This window comes from Buteo buteo, chromosome 7 (genome assembly GCF_964188355.1).
Source record: "Buteo buteo chromosome 7, bButBut1.hap1.1, whole genome shotgun sequence".
Lineage (NCBI taxonomy): Eukaryota > Metazoa > Chordata > Aves > Accipitriformes > Accipitridae > Buteo > Buteo buteo.
This window is the reverse complement of record NC_134177.1, coordinates 34,527,228-34,543,226: the sequence shown is the minus strand read 5'-3', so window position 1 is coordinate 34,543,226 and position 15,999 is coordinate 34,527,228.

Sequence of the window (15,999 nt, the reverse complement as noted above, 5' to 3'; positions counted from 1 at the left end):
GAAATCTAATGAATATGTATGTAGAACGATGTACTTAACCTGCACAATTAGGCCCGACAGCACGCATGACTTTGGTGGGACTACCCCTCGTGCTGCCCAGCGCTGAATAAACATACCTACTTTACAATCTCACTGATTGTGGAGTCTGTTTTCCGCACGTCAATGTCAGAATACGTTGATTTATGTCAGGTAGGCTTAAACATTTTCCCCACCCTTGAAATGCAAAATAGAAAGTGTATTACTGTAAAGGAAATTGTATGGGACAGAGCAAACTCTTAAGATTGTGGCATGCAAATAGGAATGAGGAATGAGTCTGCCTACCAAATAGATCACAGCTGTACAGAGCTGTGGTGTATTTTTTTGTAGTACATGTGCCAGGAAGTTTTCAACAAGTCGTGATGGTGTCTCCCTGTCAGAGCAGAGCCTCTTTGCGGAGGTCACCGATGGCTGGCACAGTGGGGATGGGTTGGTGAGCAACGTGAAGGAGTGAAATGTAACCTGCTGTCAGCAAGGTATCAGACTCAACGCTGCTGCCACATCTCGTAGTGTTTATAAGCTAAGCATTTTTTTTCTTCAGCTCCCTAAAACACTGGGTTTCTTGTTAGACTGTTGACATTATTTGTTTTTTCCTAGGGTGATCTGACAAACCTTGTGCATGGCAGTCACTGCCTCAAGTACAGGCTGCTGAGAATCCTGGGCAGCAACGCCTTTGTGGGAATCGTCAATGAGCCCTGCAATTCACTTGCTTTCTGTGCCTGCAGTATGGTAGACAAACTCTGTCTCAACTGCCACAGGTGAGCAGAAGATTGGAAATGAGTGGGCCGGTCTAGGCATTTACTTCTTTCCTCTTTCTTGATTCAAGTTTTATAAAAACACATTTATTTTATAAGCTAAATGAAAACATGCAGTGCAAAACTGAAATGAAAACAAAATAGTTACTTTACCTATGCTATTTGTAAGAGGCACAGTGTCTTAGCATACCTCTAATCCTTTGCCTTATTGTCTGTATAAAACACAGAGTAGTTGGTTCTTGACATGTGTCCTGGGTTCAGCTGGAACAGAGTTAATTTTCACAGGAACCTGGGAGGGTGCACAGCCAGGACAGTTGTCTTGAACTAGCCAAGGAGCTATTCCATACCATGTGACATCATGCTCAATATATAAATGGGGAGCAGGCTGGGGGGGAGGTCTCGGCTTTCGGTGGGGGAAGTGGCAGAGTGTCAGGTTCTGGGTGGTGAGCAGTTGCACTGTGCATCACTCGTTTTGTATATTCTTTTATTAGTATCACTGTTGTTGTTGTAACTTCTCTTTTTGTGTTGTCCCTGTAAATTGTCCTTATCTCAACCCACGAGGTTCTGTGGTCCTTTGTTACCAACTGGGCTGAAACCATGACAACATGTTTGGGTAGATAATGTTAAAAGACCACAACAGATTCAGTTTCTCAGGGGCAGTTATCTGTGGGTCAGGCCCTTTGTCCTGGCATATTAATACCCATGATTTTATGTGGATTGACATAGTTTTTCATTGAGGAGATCCTGGTACTTGCAGGAGATTTTGCCTACACCAGCATCATTAACATGTTTGTTGCACTGGCAAGAAGGATCCTTGCATCTAGACCTTTGACTTGCCCAGGGGTTGTCTGCTTTTTAAATTTCAGGGGGTGCGTAACAGCTCAGAGAGGCTCTGTTATGACATTGTCCTCAGTCCCAGTGCAGAGTAGAGCCATTCCTGTGTTCCTGAGGGAAGAAGAAAGGTTACTGAACAGCCTTCTCCATGGCGAACTGCTGTTACAGAGCAGCACTGAGGGGTTAAAGTCATGGTGCAATGTCTGATGCATTTTCTGTCTGTTTTCTGTCCCCGAAGAACGGAACAGAACGAATGTAAGTGGCCTTGCGAGTGCCCTCTGGAGGTAAATGAATGTACCGGCAACCTCACTAACGCCGAAAGCGGGCGAGGACAGACCTCCTCTAATGGAACAGCATGTGACAGAAGTTAATTAACAAAATTACCTGTTTGTTCATGCTAACTTACAGGTGATACAGGATAGAATAGACAGTATTTTTAGAATAATTAAGCAGATGATACGTAATAGGTAAAAATGATATTTTTCACTGATTGTGCTTTCACTACTTTTATAATACAAGGCTTTACTTTTTGCCCTAATATAGGAATCCAAGTTGTGAAGTTCATCAGGAGCCAATGACTTTCACAGCAATCGATCCAAGCCCACAGGATGCTCTCCCGCAGCGTATCAATACTCAGTGCAATCAGAGAACAGAGAGCGGGTAAATTGGTGTTCTCTATCCCACAAACCACACTGTTTTCTTGAAATAAATAAGTGAAAATAGCTCTTCCTTACATGTTTTAAAGAAAAAAACAGAGAAGGGAAAAAAAAAGAAGTATGATGCCAGAATGAGATATTACAGCACACACCAATGATGACATTATGCTGCAGCGCAGAAACAGACGACCTCAATATTCTCATTTGAGTCACACAACAGCATTAATAGCAAACAAATGGCTTTCCCATCACACTTTGTGACTCTGAGAACCGAGGGCTGGGCAAGTGGAAGATTTGCTGTTGAAAGGACAATGAATTCTTCCTCTTAGCAAAATCAATAGTGCTGCTATGTTTGTCTGCCTTCTGGAGAAATGCGTGGACTAAAGTGTTCACAGAAAGTAGACAATACTTTTGCAGTGGTGACTTTGGAGCACGTGAGAGACGGTAGCTGCCTGTCAGCTTCTAGGGTCCTGCTTCTCTGTACTACTCCTGGCATTATGTAGAAAAGCTTGAGGGCTTGTTTTTTGCTAGTTATGAGTGGTCTCCAGGGAACTGAGATTGCTAGAACACACCGTGCTCTGACCAGACTTCCCAAATCCTTTCTTCCATCTTCAAAAGGACTGCAGAAAAAGCATGGAACCATAGATAGACTTCACCACGCTGAGAAATGTCTTATTGGAGGAGTTACAAGTAGGAGGTTCTCCTTTTGCTCAGGCTGAGTGATGGAGGAAAAAAACAAAGCAAACAGACTTGGAAGATGCATACTGAAGATGCAGCTTCCCTGTATAACTTACTTTGTGGTATTCAAGCATTTTAATGAGAAGTTTTTTATGGCCAAACATTACATATGTGAGGGTTTGGGCATGATTTTGGCCTCCCTCTCTCTCACGATTCTAAAATAGACTGAGCTGTGCCAAACAAGAAGTGCTGGAACTTGAAAGTAAATGTGGCCATCTTTCAGTTTTCATTTTCAGGGATTGCTTTGGTGTGTTGAACTGTGAGTGGTATATGGTAGACAGTGATGGGAAGGCCCATCTGGATAAGTCCTATTGTGCCCCTCAGAAGGAATGCTTTGGTGGCATTGTGGGAGCAAAGAGCCTGTATGTGGATGACTTGGGAGCAATGGTAACTGCCTTTCTGAACAGATGCTGCATTCAACTGTTTGTATTCAATAACGTGCACTTTCAGTGTCCGAGCATGTGTCACGTAACACGTTTATCTCTTATGCTAGTGGTAAATTAGCATAAATAGTGCATCAAGCAGTAAAGGAGTAGCATCAGGCCTGTTGTGGGTATTACATTTTTGAAAATATTGATGTGTAGCTGAGTGTAGCTATACATTCTTGTCTTTAAGATGTATCGTCTCTGAATGTCTTTTATTTCAAGTGTGCTGTCTGGCATGTGCGCAGTTAAGCACCTAGAAAAAGCCTTCAAGATCTTCTCTAATCTTCAGAGATGTTGATTTCAACCTTTCTGCCAAGCACTTATGTTTTTTTCCTCTGTTTTGTCCCTATTGATTTAGGAGATGAGGTAATCACTCTGGACATGATCAAAAGTGCGCCAGTAGGCCCAGTGGCTGGAGGCATTATGGGCTGCATTATGGTGCTTGTCCTAGCAGTATATGCATATTGCCACCAGATACATTGGAGGAGACACCAGCACATGTCACCTTTGGCTGTCCAGGGTGAGCTGATAACTTGTGAGAGAGAAATAGCAGGGTGGGAATTAAAAAAAAAACCAACAGCAAAACCCAAACCAACAACAACCACCCCACCCCCCCCCCAAAAAAAAAGCCAAAACCTCTTTCCTTGGTTTTGTTTCTGTGCTTCACCCCATTTTATTTCCCTTTTGCCAACCCTTAGGAAAATCAGGTCTTGTCCCGGGTGATTGTGTAGTGCTGCCCTCTCCTGGGTGCAGCCAGACCTGCTGCCGCCTGAGGAGAGTCTGCCCCAGAACCTTAACATGCAGCTCTTGACGCTTTTTCTAGAGCTAAAACGATAAGCCCAGCTTCAAAGTTTTCTCGACCTTGTCATAGCACACTGATCACATGTGTTTATTTCTGCACGAGTGGTGCGTTCAGGAGTATTACAGTTTTCACACCCTTTCTTCTTGAGCTGTTTGGGACATGTCTTTTACTTGTGTTCCCTGCTTCTGGCCCATGTGATGTTCATGGGGTATCTACACCTCAACAAAGCCACTGAAGTCTGAGAGGCAAAACTGTGTTTGGGAGAAAGGATACTGGTAGAAAGAGACAGAGGTGAGAATGTGATGGGGGCTAATTACCTCTGCATTTGATTATACCCTGGCTCTATTTTGAATCAGTTCACTTCAGAACTTTAAAGCCTGTTCCTTTCAGGGGTAGGTGGGGTGCATCATTTTCCTAGTATCCCTAGCCCCATCTATCTTGGAAAAAGAGCAGACCAAGCTCAGACTGTGTCTTTTCACACAGTAACGCAAAGTGCTTCTGCTGTATTACCAGGGTGACAGCCGTTAGTAAGATGATCCAAAATCTTTCTCTTAACAGTTGCCTTTTTCTGTTTGTAATGGTGTGTAGAAATGTCAGTGCATATGTCGAACCTGGAAAATGATAGGGGCAAGAGAGATGATGACAGCCATGAAGACAAATCACAACTTCAAATGCTGACAGCTAACCTTGTCCCAGCAGGAATAAATGTGATGCTGGTAAAGATACTATTGTTCATTTAAAACAAAACCCGATAATGGATTGTCCTGGTTTCAGCTGGGATAGAGTTGATTGTCTTCCTAGTAGCTGGTACAGTGCTATGTTTTGAGTTCAGTATGAGAAGAATGTTGATAACACTGATGTTTTCAGTTGTTGCTCAGTAGTGTTTAGACTAAAGTCAAGGATTTTTCAGCTTCTCATCCCCAGCCAGGGCACAAGAAGTTGGCACAGGACACAGCCAGGGCAGCTGACCCAAAGTGGCCAATGGTGTATTCCATACCATGGGACGTCACATCTAGTGTAGAAACTGAGGGGAGTGGGGGTGGGGGAATCGCCGCTCGGGGACTAACTGGGTGTCGATCGGTGGGTGGTGAGCAATTGCACTGCGCATCTTTTGTACATTCCAATCCTTTTATTATTGCTGTTGTCATTTTATTAGTGTTATCATTATCATTATTAGTTTCTTCTTTTCTGTTCTATTAAACCATTCTTACCTCAACTGACGAGTTTTACTTTTCCTGATTTTCTCCCCCATCCCACTGTGTGGGGGGGAATTAGTGAGCGGCTGCGTGGTGCTTAGTTGCTGGCTGGGGTTAAGCCATGACATGGATGTAATCACAGTTTCTAAGAAGCTTCATGAAAGCTCTTCCATTTTTATTGCCTGTGTTGCTGCCGTGGCCTTCCCTCCCCATTATGATTTTACTGTATTGACTGAAGAGCAAGATCAAAAAATGAGCAGTTAGCTGCCTGACTTGGACTCACACCCTGTATCCTCCTTACCTATAACTGGTAGACTTTATGGCCCTTAATTTTCCACTTGTTTCATTTTTGAAACTTACTTGTATAAATTTCCTGTAGAAAAAGTTATTTTGAAATGAAAATGAGTTTTACCTTTGCTTTGTGTTCACTAAAGTTAAATTGACTCAGTGCTTTCAGTGTTTGAGCACTGTGAAGTGTATTAATTTTTCCTATACGTAACAAGCAGGACCTCCATCCAAGTAGCCCAGATGGCCTGCCCAGAGATAGAAGCTGTTTACATGTTCAGAATATATTGCTTGAAAATGAATTGAGATGATTTTTTTGTTGTTTACACTATTGCCTTCGTAAAAATTGTGATTTGGAAAGAAGAGTATGTTACAATTTGCACATGAACATTTTATAAGGCCACTTAAGCCATGAAATACTATCTTTACCCTTGCCCTTGGCAATGAGAGACAAGACAGATGAGAATTCATGAGATGTTCACATGTGCAGCAGTAGTTGTGACTATAACTAGTCAAAATGAGATCTCTAGTTTTCAAAGGCTTTAGTCTGTAAAGTGACCCAGAAATGGTGATGGGGATAGAAAGTGAATTTGCCAAAGTACAAATTACGGTAGTAAGCTGGCAGCAAATATGGAAAAGAGAGAAAAAATAGGATACAGAAGTCCTGGATCAAGTTAAGAGAGTGCAGAAGGCTGTATGCAAGTGCAAAGATTAATTTGCAGTATTTGTAACTCTTAGCTACCCATTTCATTTGTTTTTAAAAGAGAATCCCAGCTATGGCTGAGATTTTCAAAGCAGCCTGCACTAGGCTTTCAGTGATGTTTGGAATATTAATTCCTACAGCACTTAATTCGGTAACTGTTGGGTTGTTTTGCTGTACAATCTCCCCCTTTGCCATGGCCTCTAACTATGATAAGTGCCATAGAGTCTTCCATATTATTTGCAGCACTTCTGCATGATGAGAGGTAATAATTTTCTCTACTTTATGTGCTCTGAACAGAGTCACTGAAGGACCTTGGCCCAGAAGGGTTTATGTTTCTGAAGCCAAGGCTACAGTAGAATTTAGACACTCAAGTCCGAGAGTAAAGTCCTCCAACCCCTGCCGTGTTAGTGAAGTGCCAAACATAACGGGTATGTTTGCCAGTGCACACACAGAAACGCTGCCAGTTTTATCTCCGTCAAAGAGCCCGATGCTTCCCTGCCTCTGCACCATTTATATCGCCTGCTTTGAATTGTGCTTTTTGAGGTTGGGGTATACAGATCCTCTGCCTGGCAACCCAAAGGGGCCTGAACTGGCAGAAATTGAGAGCATGTCTAACACCATGTGTGAACAGGAGTCTCCAAAGTGAGTTACTGACTGTGCATGGCAGCCTGCACTAGAACATGCTCTTACCGGTTGCCTGCTGCATTCCAGGCAAAGGCTTAATCACATCTACCTCTCTAGTGAGATTTTCAGTAAACAGTTGATCTAATAATATATTAAAGGACAATAGAAGTCTGAAGTACAAAAGAGTTTCCTTCAAGTAATCAGATCTACTTGGTTTAATGAAGGCTTTTGTTGTAATGCAATGCAATTCTATGCCCATCAGACAGTGGCAGTTGCTACCAGTTAGCAACAGTGATGGCCTGAGCAGAAGGGAAGCACGAATTTGATGGCAGAGGCAGAACATGGATTAGATCTGGAAGTTTCACCTTCAGCTCCAAGATAAATCATAGTGGCCTCGTCTAAAGTCTGTGGAAAAAATTTACTGTTGTTAACCCTGGGCTGGTTTCATTAATGGTAGCAGTAGATGGTACTGTTCTCAGAAGCTGGGAGCCAGCAGTAGCAATTATGTTTTGTTCTATTCTCTTCTACATTTTTATAGCTGACACTGGCAAAACCACCAGCTTCTTGGAGCACTGCCTGAACAAGTGCTCTCCGCTGTTATTGCCACTAATGGAACAAAAATAGTGATAGCAAGGAAGGGAAAGGCCAAAAAGCATAGTGCAGGAACCTTTCTACCCCACCCTCCAGCTGGCAACGAAATGTGAGGGCACGAGTACAACAGCCGCTCCATGGATAAAGGGGACAATCTCAGCCTCCAAGACTGTAGGGTTTAGGGTTATTCCATGTGGGGCCTGGATGACAGGACACCAATATGATGATTAAAGTCGCCAGTTTATTGAGCCTAGCTGATCATTCTTATACAAATCTCTAAGTTGCTTAGAAGCTTTGATTGGCTGCTGCATGCAAGCATTTGGTGTCCACGCGCACAAACATAAAATGTGATTGGTTATATCGATACTGTCCACGCGTATAAACATAAGATACAGTTAGATATACTCACTCTGTACACGCGCATAAACACAGGACATAATTGCCTATATTAACTAGAGCATGCGAAACTTGTCTCAGTCCAATTGGCCAAGATAAGCCCCTGAATTGAGGTTGTTTGTGACAAGTTCCCTTTATCGTGGAATGTGCACCTGTGTTTTTCAAATTGGGATCTTTCTTTTTCTGTCTTCTTGTTTATTCTGTTCAAGGCCTTCTAAAGGCATCTGGAATGCTCTTGCGACCATGAGCTACTTTCAGGCCCAGTAACTAAGTTCCATATAATTGACCCCAATACAAGACCGTCAAGTCAGCACTTTTTACAAGCAGTATGTCTGCGTGAAAAAATGCGCAGAAAGAGGTGGTGCCATGCCACGCCACGCCAAAGTTCTTATAAAACTGGCGGTCTCTCCTCTTTAAACCCAGGCACTATCACACCAGTTGAACAATGGGCCAGCCTTGGATTAAATTGCCAAATATTTCCAGTTTGGTCAACAGTGATGGATTTTTCTAATTTTAAACCCCTTTCACTGCACTTAGAGGTGATGAAATCAGACAGACACTCTGAGATGGGTTGGCACTGAGAACTGCAGGAAACTGGGAACTTGGTCAAATAGGTTTAGTATACTTAATTTCAGTTTTCCAGCTTCCTGACACTTTAACAATTACTTTACTCCCCATATCATTCTCTTGGCATAATGTATGCAAATCACATGCACTTGGGAGAGATTAAAGGTTGAGTAATTAAACTACATGATCTAATTCCTGCAAAACAATAATAACCTCTTTAAGTGTGTTTATTTTCATTGCAGCTTAACCAAGGAAATCTCTATAAACAAGTCAAAATGTGTTACTGCCGTAACCTCAGCCAGAGAGCCTGGATAACAGGAAGGGGGTGGGATCTTTTGTGCCCCATGAAAACAGAATGAACGTGTAGAAGTTTGACACTTCAATAAATGTGATTATAGCAAAAACTCATGTTGCATGACAGTTTCTGTGGAAACCTTTTTTATAACTGATTGGCAGAACATTTTAAAGTCTCATCAATATTTTAAGAACGCCTTGGGAAAGTTTAGCTTGCATTACATCCTCTATGCCAGTCTTCCATATTTAATAAGTTACAGTGTTTTTAAGGACAGAATATTGTGGGGGTGTTTTTAGACTCCAACCTCTGCTGGCAGGGATAAATCACTGACTGGTTTATCATGTCAAAACAAATTGCTGGTAAGATGCCTGTTCATTCCCAGTACGTGCTAGCTATTCAGTTAAATCATGTCAAAGATTTTCTTCAGGTTTATAATTAGCCAGATCTGTAAGGGCTGTGACTTAGATAGTAATGGAGATGTACCGATTCACCCTCTGGAATGCTTTAATTCAGTATTATGATTTTGCTATTTTTTGATGTGAAATTATTTCACAGTTTCCTGTGAATTATCAATATCAGTTTCCAGTTCCTAGAAAAACAGGCCCTTACAGAGAATCTGAGACAGAATGATTTGAAACTACAATTTGCAGCACGTTAACAGGTTAGCCAATAAAAACACTGTGTGTAGGAATGTGGGGATGTACCTGCTTTTGCTAGAAACTCAAGGAACACTTTTTTTAATACTAAAATTGCCAAAATGTACTTTCTGCCAAGAAGTTATTACTAAATTGGAAGTTGACTCTGAATGAGGAAAAATAAAGCCTATGCAGGGAAGAATGGTGATTTAAAGCAGGCAAGGCATTGTTTTAGGAGATAGTTTTGCTGAGGTTTCCTCATGAAAATATTGGGCTCTAGGGCCATTTATTGAAGAGGACTGTACTTAGAATATTTGTTTGATCTTATTTTCTTTTGTTCTCAGGTATTATTCAAGAAGCTGCATTTGTTTTGTGGTGGTTCGTTTTGAGATTTACTCTCTTTTTGCTGTCTTTAAATATAACTTTCACACGAATTTGCTAATGATATGCATTAGGCAACAAAGGTTATAAATTCTAGTGCAAAGACCATGATTCCCAAAATAGACTATTACATTATGTTTCAGTGTAATGATTTCCTCAGAATAGTTACTCGCTTTATAAGCTATAGCTCTTACCTCTTCTATCTTTACGGTCTTACCGTTCATTTGCAGACCACCGTGTTACAGACTGGAAACTGCGGAGAAGTTGCTAACCAGTCTGTAACTGGGATAATCCATCATTCCTAACACACTTAGGAGCAGCGTTGCACCAAGTTTAATAGCTATCAGGTTCCACTTAAAAAGAAAACGTTCAGCTGTGGGCAAAGTGACTTGAAGTGTTTTCGTATCTGTATGGAAGAACATTTAAGAACATGCCATTTTTGGTCACACACAGCAGTACCTGACATATCCCAGTGAATGTGAGCTATGTACAGTACATATAAGGCTCCCACAAAGGAGCGCGAGCAAAGTGAAAGTCACTGTTTATTGGCAATGCAACTCTGAATGAAGCGTGTGGCTGTTGTGGTCTCTGAAGAAGCAATGTGTTGCCCATCTGGCATCTCTTTGACCTGAAGATGGGCACTGCTGGGATGTGATTTGATGGACCTGAAGTCTGTTCCTATATTACTGCAACTCCTAAGTGCCTGGAGAATGAAACATTAATCAAAGTATCATCTCTGATGTTAAAACAAGCTTAGCAGTTAATTGGGAGGACTTGCTGTGTCACAATACCTATCTCAACAAAATGGCAGTCTAGATATGCTCAGTTATTCTAATGGTTAATTAGTGGATCGCAACCCTGCAGAATAAGTGAAGCCTGAGACTATGCAGTAGCTGCAGAGAGGGGTTACGAAGTTTTTGCTTCATCAGAATACTGGAGGTATCAGTTGCTCACTGTGCTGTTCTAGGTTGGTAATTTGATATGAAATTCCATTTGTTTCTTAATGATCCTCAATGTTACTGCACTATGGAATGGTAGTACACTGAGAACACAGAATGTATTTAAATTTGGTAGAAAAATGGTGAAAGGAACTTCTTTTGGCACCTCCAGTATATTTGGGAGGCAAGATGCATCTTTGAGATAAACAACTGAGCATCTAGATAATCATCACCGAACTAATTACTGGTGTTGACAACTGAATCTACATCTTTTGGTTTCAAAATTTCAGTTTCCTAATGAAACAAAAGGAGCAGCTAGAGCTTGAAACAGCGGGCATAATATAGACTAAAGGGAGTGGTATTGTTTTCACTTTGTTCACGTGAAATGGTGCTAGCAATCGGGGATTTTTATGGAAGCGTTGAATTTGCAGCAACTGATGGATTCCACACCCTCATTGCAGGAAACATACCAATCGCATGGTTTCAGGTTTTAGAAAATTGTTTAGATTTCTCTTTCATATAAGAAATCACTTACCTAAATAGCTCACAGATACGTTCTTGTATACCTGGGAACATCAGATGGGTCTTTGAGATCCAGTAGATGTTCTAAAACTTGGCTTTTGTTTTATCTGCACAGATCTGAACTTGTTTGTACTTTTGCACATGGACAATTATGCCTGAGTGCATCTTTAATTCAGAAAGAATGTGACACAATTCTGTTTTAACACTCTCATCCCATAAAAATGAAAAAATATATATGGCTTGTGATACTTTGAAGCTGCAGAAGCATGGGTAAATTAATCTTCAGCTCAGAAGAGCTACAGCAGCAACTGCTGTGGATGGGTACATTACTCTTAATTAAAAAGGAATTTAGTGAACTAAATTAAATTACTGCAAAGTGGCTTATCTGTATAATAGCATCAAGTCAGCAGGGCAACCAAAGTTACATTTGCAGAACACTATACTTTTCTGCTTTTTTTTAAATAGTGCTTTTTGCTTTTGCAGCAATTTTGAAATGTAATGAAAGTGCATTAGAAAACTGCACTGTTTAGAGTGCAAAGCAGAAATGTGTAGGGCTTTGTCTTGAAAGCAACATAAAGTGAGTAACAGTATACTCATACAAACAGATGCATACAATGTCTGCATATAGAAGGATGGTCTGTAATCAACAAGATGAAATTCTTTAAGGAAAATACATACATGCGTTGGCTCGCTGTCTTCTTCCTCTCCTGGGTACAGCTGGGTGGAGACTGTTACCACTTGCAGTTCATCCCGAGTTGCACCATCTCAGCATCTTCCTGAAGACGTTTCCCACTCCTGCAAAGAAGCAGAGGCTTGGGAGTGGGTTCCCTAACCTGCGTCACTTCTCACAGCATGGGTTAGCAAGGACTGCTTAAGCTTACACAATTTCTTTTCACTGTTACAAAGCAGTTAGCTGTTCCAAAGAACAGCTGAGAGCAGTAATGGCTGACCTGAAGGAGCGCTGGCCAAAGCCAGCACAGAGGACAGTAACCTGTGCCACCAGCCCAGGGTTTTGGTGCTTCTGGCAGAAACTGTATGGTAAAGTGGGAGAATTCCTGAAGGCAGAAGATTAACTTGCCAAATGAAAGGCCTGCGCATCTAATGCGTTGATATGTTTGTGGAGGTTCCAAGAAGGCTGGAATGTTTGTGGAGGTTCCAAGAAGGCTGGAATGTTTGTGGAGGTTCCAAGAAGGCTGGATTGTCGGCTCGCACAACCTCTGTACTATATTAATGTGCCCACTGATGCTCTGGGGGGGCTCCAAGGGACTCCGGTGTTTTACTTTATCGGTGCCTAATTTTGATTGTTCTTCTATTTAAAATTATATTTTAATTCTCCAGGTACCTGCCTGAGGGTGTACTGTAGTTCAAAACAGGGATGACATTTGGGTTCAAGAGGGAGTATTTCCTCAGGTCAGATTGGTTCTTGGCACTGACGCCCGTTTGGCTGATTTTGGTTGTCATAGGAGGTGATGCGTGCCCTACCTCCTTGTTCATTTTGATGGACCGCCTCCACGGACTATGGCAAGAGCTTGGATCTTTCCTGCTCTCTTCCCGCAGCACTTCATAGTTGCCTTTTAGCGCAGGCAATTCCTTCATCTACCTGTGTGATATCAACTGCCTGTATACAGAATGGAATGTGAGCAGTGGGGGGGGCGGGGGGGGGGATAAAAAGATGAATACACTTACCTACAAAATGCAATCTTTTAAATATGTATCTCTAAGCAAGAAAAATGCTTACATTTCTCTGGAACTATTTACAACTAATACTGCAGTAGTTTTGGTTTTGCCATTAATATCAAACTATTCATTTCTGAGATATTTCTTTTAGCAATGCACTTTAACTTTTAAGGACTTCCATTCAGATACACCTGCAGCCTATCAAAAGAAAAAAAAAAAAAAAGGCAGGCAGCTTTTGAGAAGGTAATTGCTATAGGTAGGATTAATTATCAGTAGCATACAGATGAACCAGAGTGTCGACCTTGAAACTGGAAAAATTAATGGTATAATTAATCACTCTGCTTTCACTACTTCAACAGCTTCACCAAACTGCATAGTGTTTGAGCAGATCTGTAATTCTACTGTAACAGTTTAATCTGGTAATTATTTCTGAGGAGATAGTTACGTGTTTCTAGTATTCCTAGCAGAGCAATATCTTTTTTGTGGTCCCAGAATAATTTACATCACATAATCTATCCTATGCTTTGGAAAGGTTTTGAGGAGACAGTATTTAAGTATCCTCACTACAATTTCATAGCTTGACTGGAAAATCAGTTTGTAAATAGTCACTAGCAGACTTTTCACTCTTTTTTTTTATCTTTTCCAAGGATAATTTTATAGGTAGCATGATTATTACTTTGTAAATCCTTAGGACTTAAGAATCCTATACCTCACAGCTTGGGCTGGAAAAGGTATTTCATAGTTTTAAAATGCAAATCTTCATCGGAAATTTGAAAAAATAGCAGGTATATACTGATTTTCACTTACATTCCTCAAAGAAGGGTGACCTATGAAAATCTTGTTTCTCTAAGAATATGAAGTTTTCTTTAGATCAGATCTCACACTAATAATTTGTTATAGTAGTTTTTCCTGCTTCTTGGTTTATGTATGAAGGCTAAGGTAGTACTGTTCTGACAGCCTGTCCCGACAGGCTGAATTTGGCAGTTCTCAAATTCTCCCGTGACAAATAGATGAACCATTTACAAATGTCCTTCATCATACCTCTGATTTCCAAAATTCATTAAACAGAACGCAAATACCGAAGGAGGAGGAACATCACCTGCTTAAAAATTTAGGGAAAAGGAAGCCCCTGAACAGGGCTTGAAAGGAAGCTTGTCAGCCCTGACAAATTTTTTTGTAATACACCAAAACCAACAAAAAGTACTTTGATTGTTGTTTGCTCAGTAGTTTTAAAATTAATTTTAGTAATGAAGATTCAAGACTCTTTGTAGTCTTAACTCGCTAGCTTTGGTTTGGACTAAAGCAATTTCTAAAACCACTATCGTTATTTGGGGGCGCGGGGGAGGGGGCGCCGTTTCCGTAACTGGTAATCCTGTCTCTAAAATGGCACTTTAAGCCTAGTCAAGAATTATCATCCAGAATTAGATTTTCTCGGCAAGAACTTAGTCGCACATACCCAATTTAACTCAAAGTGTGTTTCCAGTTTCCTTTTTAAGACCACTGTTTCTCAGGTTTGGATTTTCTTTTGCCTGTTCCTTGTGGTCAGCCTCGTAACTACAAACGAACACCAATACTGAAATTATTCTTCGTTCATTTATAGCAACGATAACGATGTTCAGAGCTAAATTTACCGAGCTGTAAACGACACTGCAAGTAACTATGCTAAGGAGAAATGAATTTTCCAAGAGAACAACCTATTCTGTTTTTTTAAAGCAAGCGTTAACAGAGTGAAACATTTTTAGGGACGGAGGCTTCAGACAAGGGAAGATTTCTTTTACAGCGACTCCCAGAAATACTTTCCTTCTATCGGGATGTTGCGTTCCTTTTCTTCGCATGACATTCGCAAGCCCCGTGCCTGCCCATCCACCATTACACGGTGCTTTGCCAGAAGAGGGTGACTTTTGCCGCAAGCGCAGCACCCAGGCGTTGGTTTACCCATTCGGGCGCTTTGTAATTGGTTTGGTACGTTTCTGATGCAGAATCAAGTTAGAACGAGATCACCTCGCGCCATCGTGCCTGCTAACCTCTGACGGAGCGTTTGGGTTCCCTGGAGATCTGCTTTGCTTTGTTGGCGTTCTGCATTTTGGTCTCTCCGGGTGGACTTGTACCCAAGGAAGGTATGGAGAGCGGGACTTTGGGGAAACGATACCTCCTGGGTGCGATGAGCCGCGCCGTGCCGGTGTCCAGGCCTTGGCCTCCCTGAGGCGCTGCCCTCACGATGGCTCTTGGGGCGACTGTCCTCATACTGGAGCCCCAAACTGCCCTCGGGAGCGCTCAAGACCTTCCCTAAAATTTGACTCGAGATACGTTACTGCGGGGATGGAACTCGCCCTCTGATCCCCGTGCATCCCACACCCCTTGAAGAGGTTCGCAGCCTGAGGCCGTTACAGGCACTACCGAGCCCCGCTCAGTTTTCTCTGCTCGCCCCCCCCACCCCCCCCCGCCCCCGCCCTTCCCTCCTCGCGGAGCATCTGCCTCCCTTTCACCGCCTCGGGGCCGGGGCCGGGGCCGGGGCCGGGGCCGGGCCACCCCTCTGTGGCTGGCGGGGAGGCCGAGCCCGCCGCCCCTTCACGGGGCTCCGCAGCTTTCAGCCTCCCCCCGGGAGGGAGAGGGCGGCGGGCGCGGCCAGTCAGCGCGGCGGGCCCGGGGGCGAGGCGCGCGGCGCGCGGCGGAGCCTGGCGGGCTCCCCGCGCCCCGCCAGCGGCCCGTGCCGTGCTCGCGGCTCGCCCGCTGCCCGCCCGTCCCCCCGCTCGCCCGAGCGCTCTGCAAGAACGGCGGCAGCAGCCGAGCGCGGCGCGGCGCCGCCCGCGGAGCCGCCGCGGGGGGGTCGGCCCCCGCCGCTGGGCCCCGAGGAGGCGGCGAGGCGCCTGGCGAGCGCCCGCCGGCAGCTGAGCGACAGGCGCCAGCCCCTGGCTGAGGAACCCGCCGGCCGAGAGCAGCAGC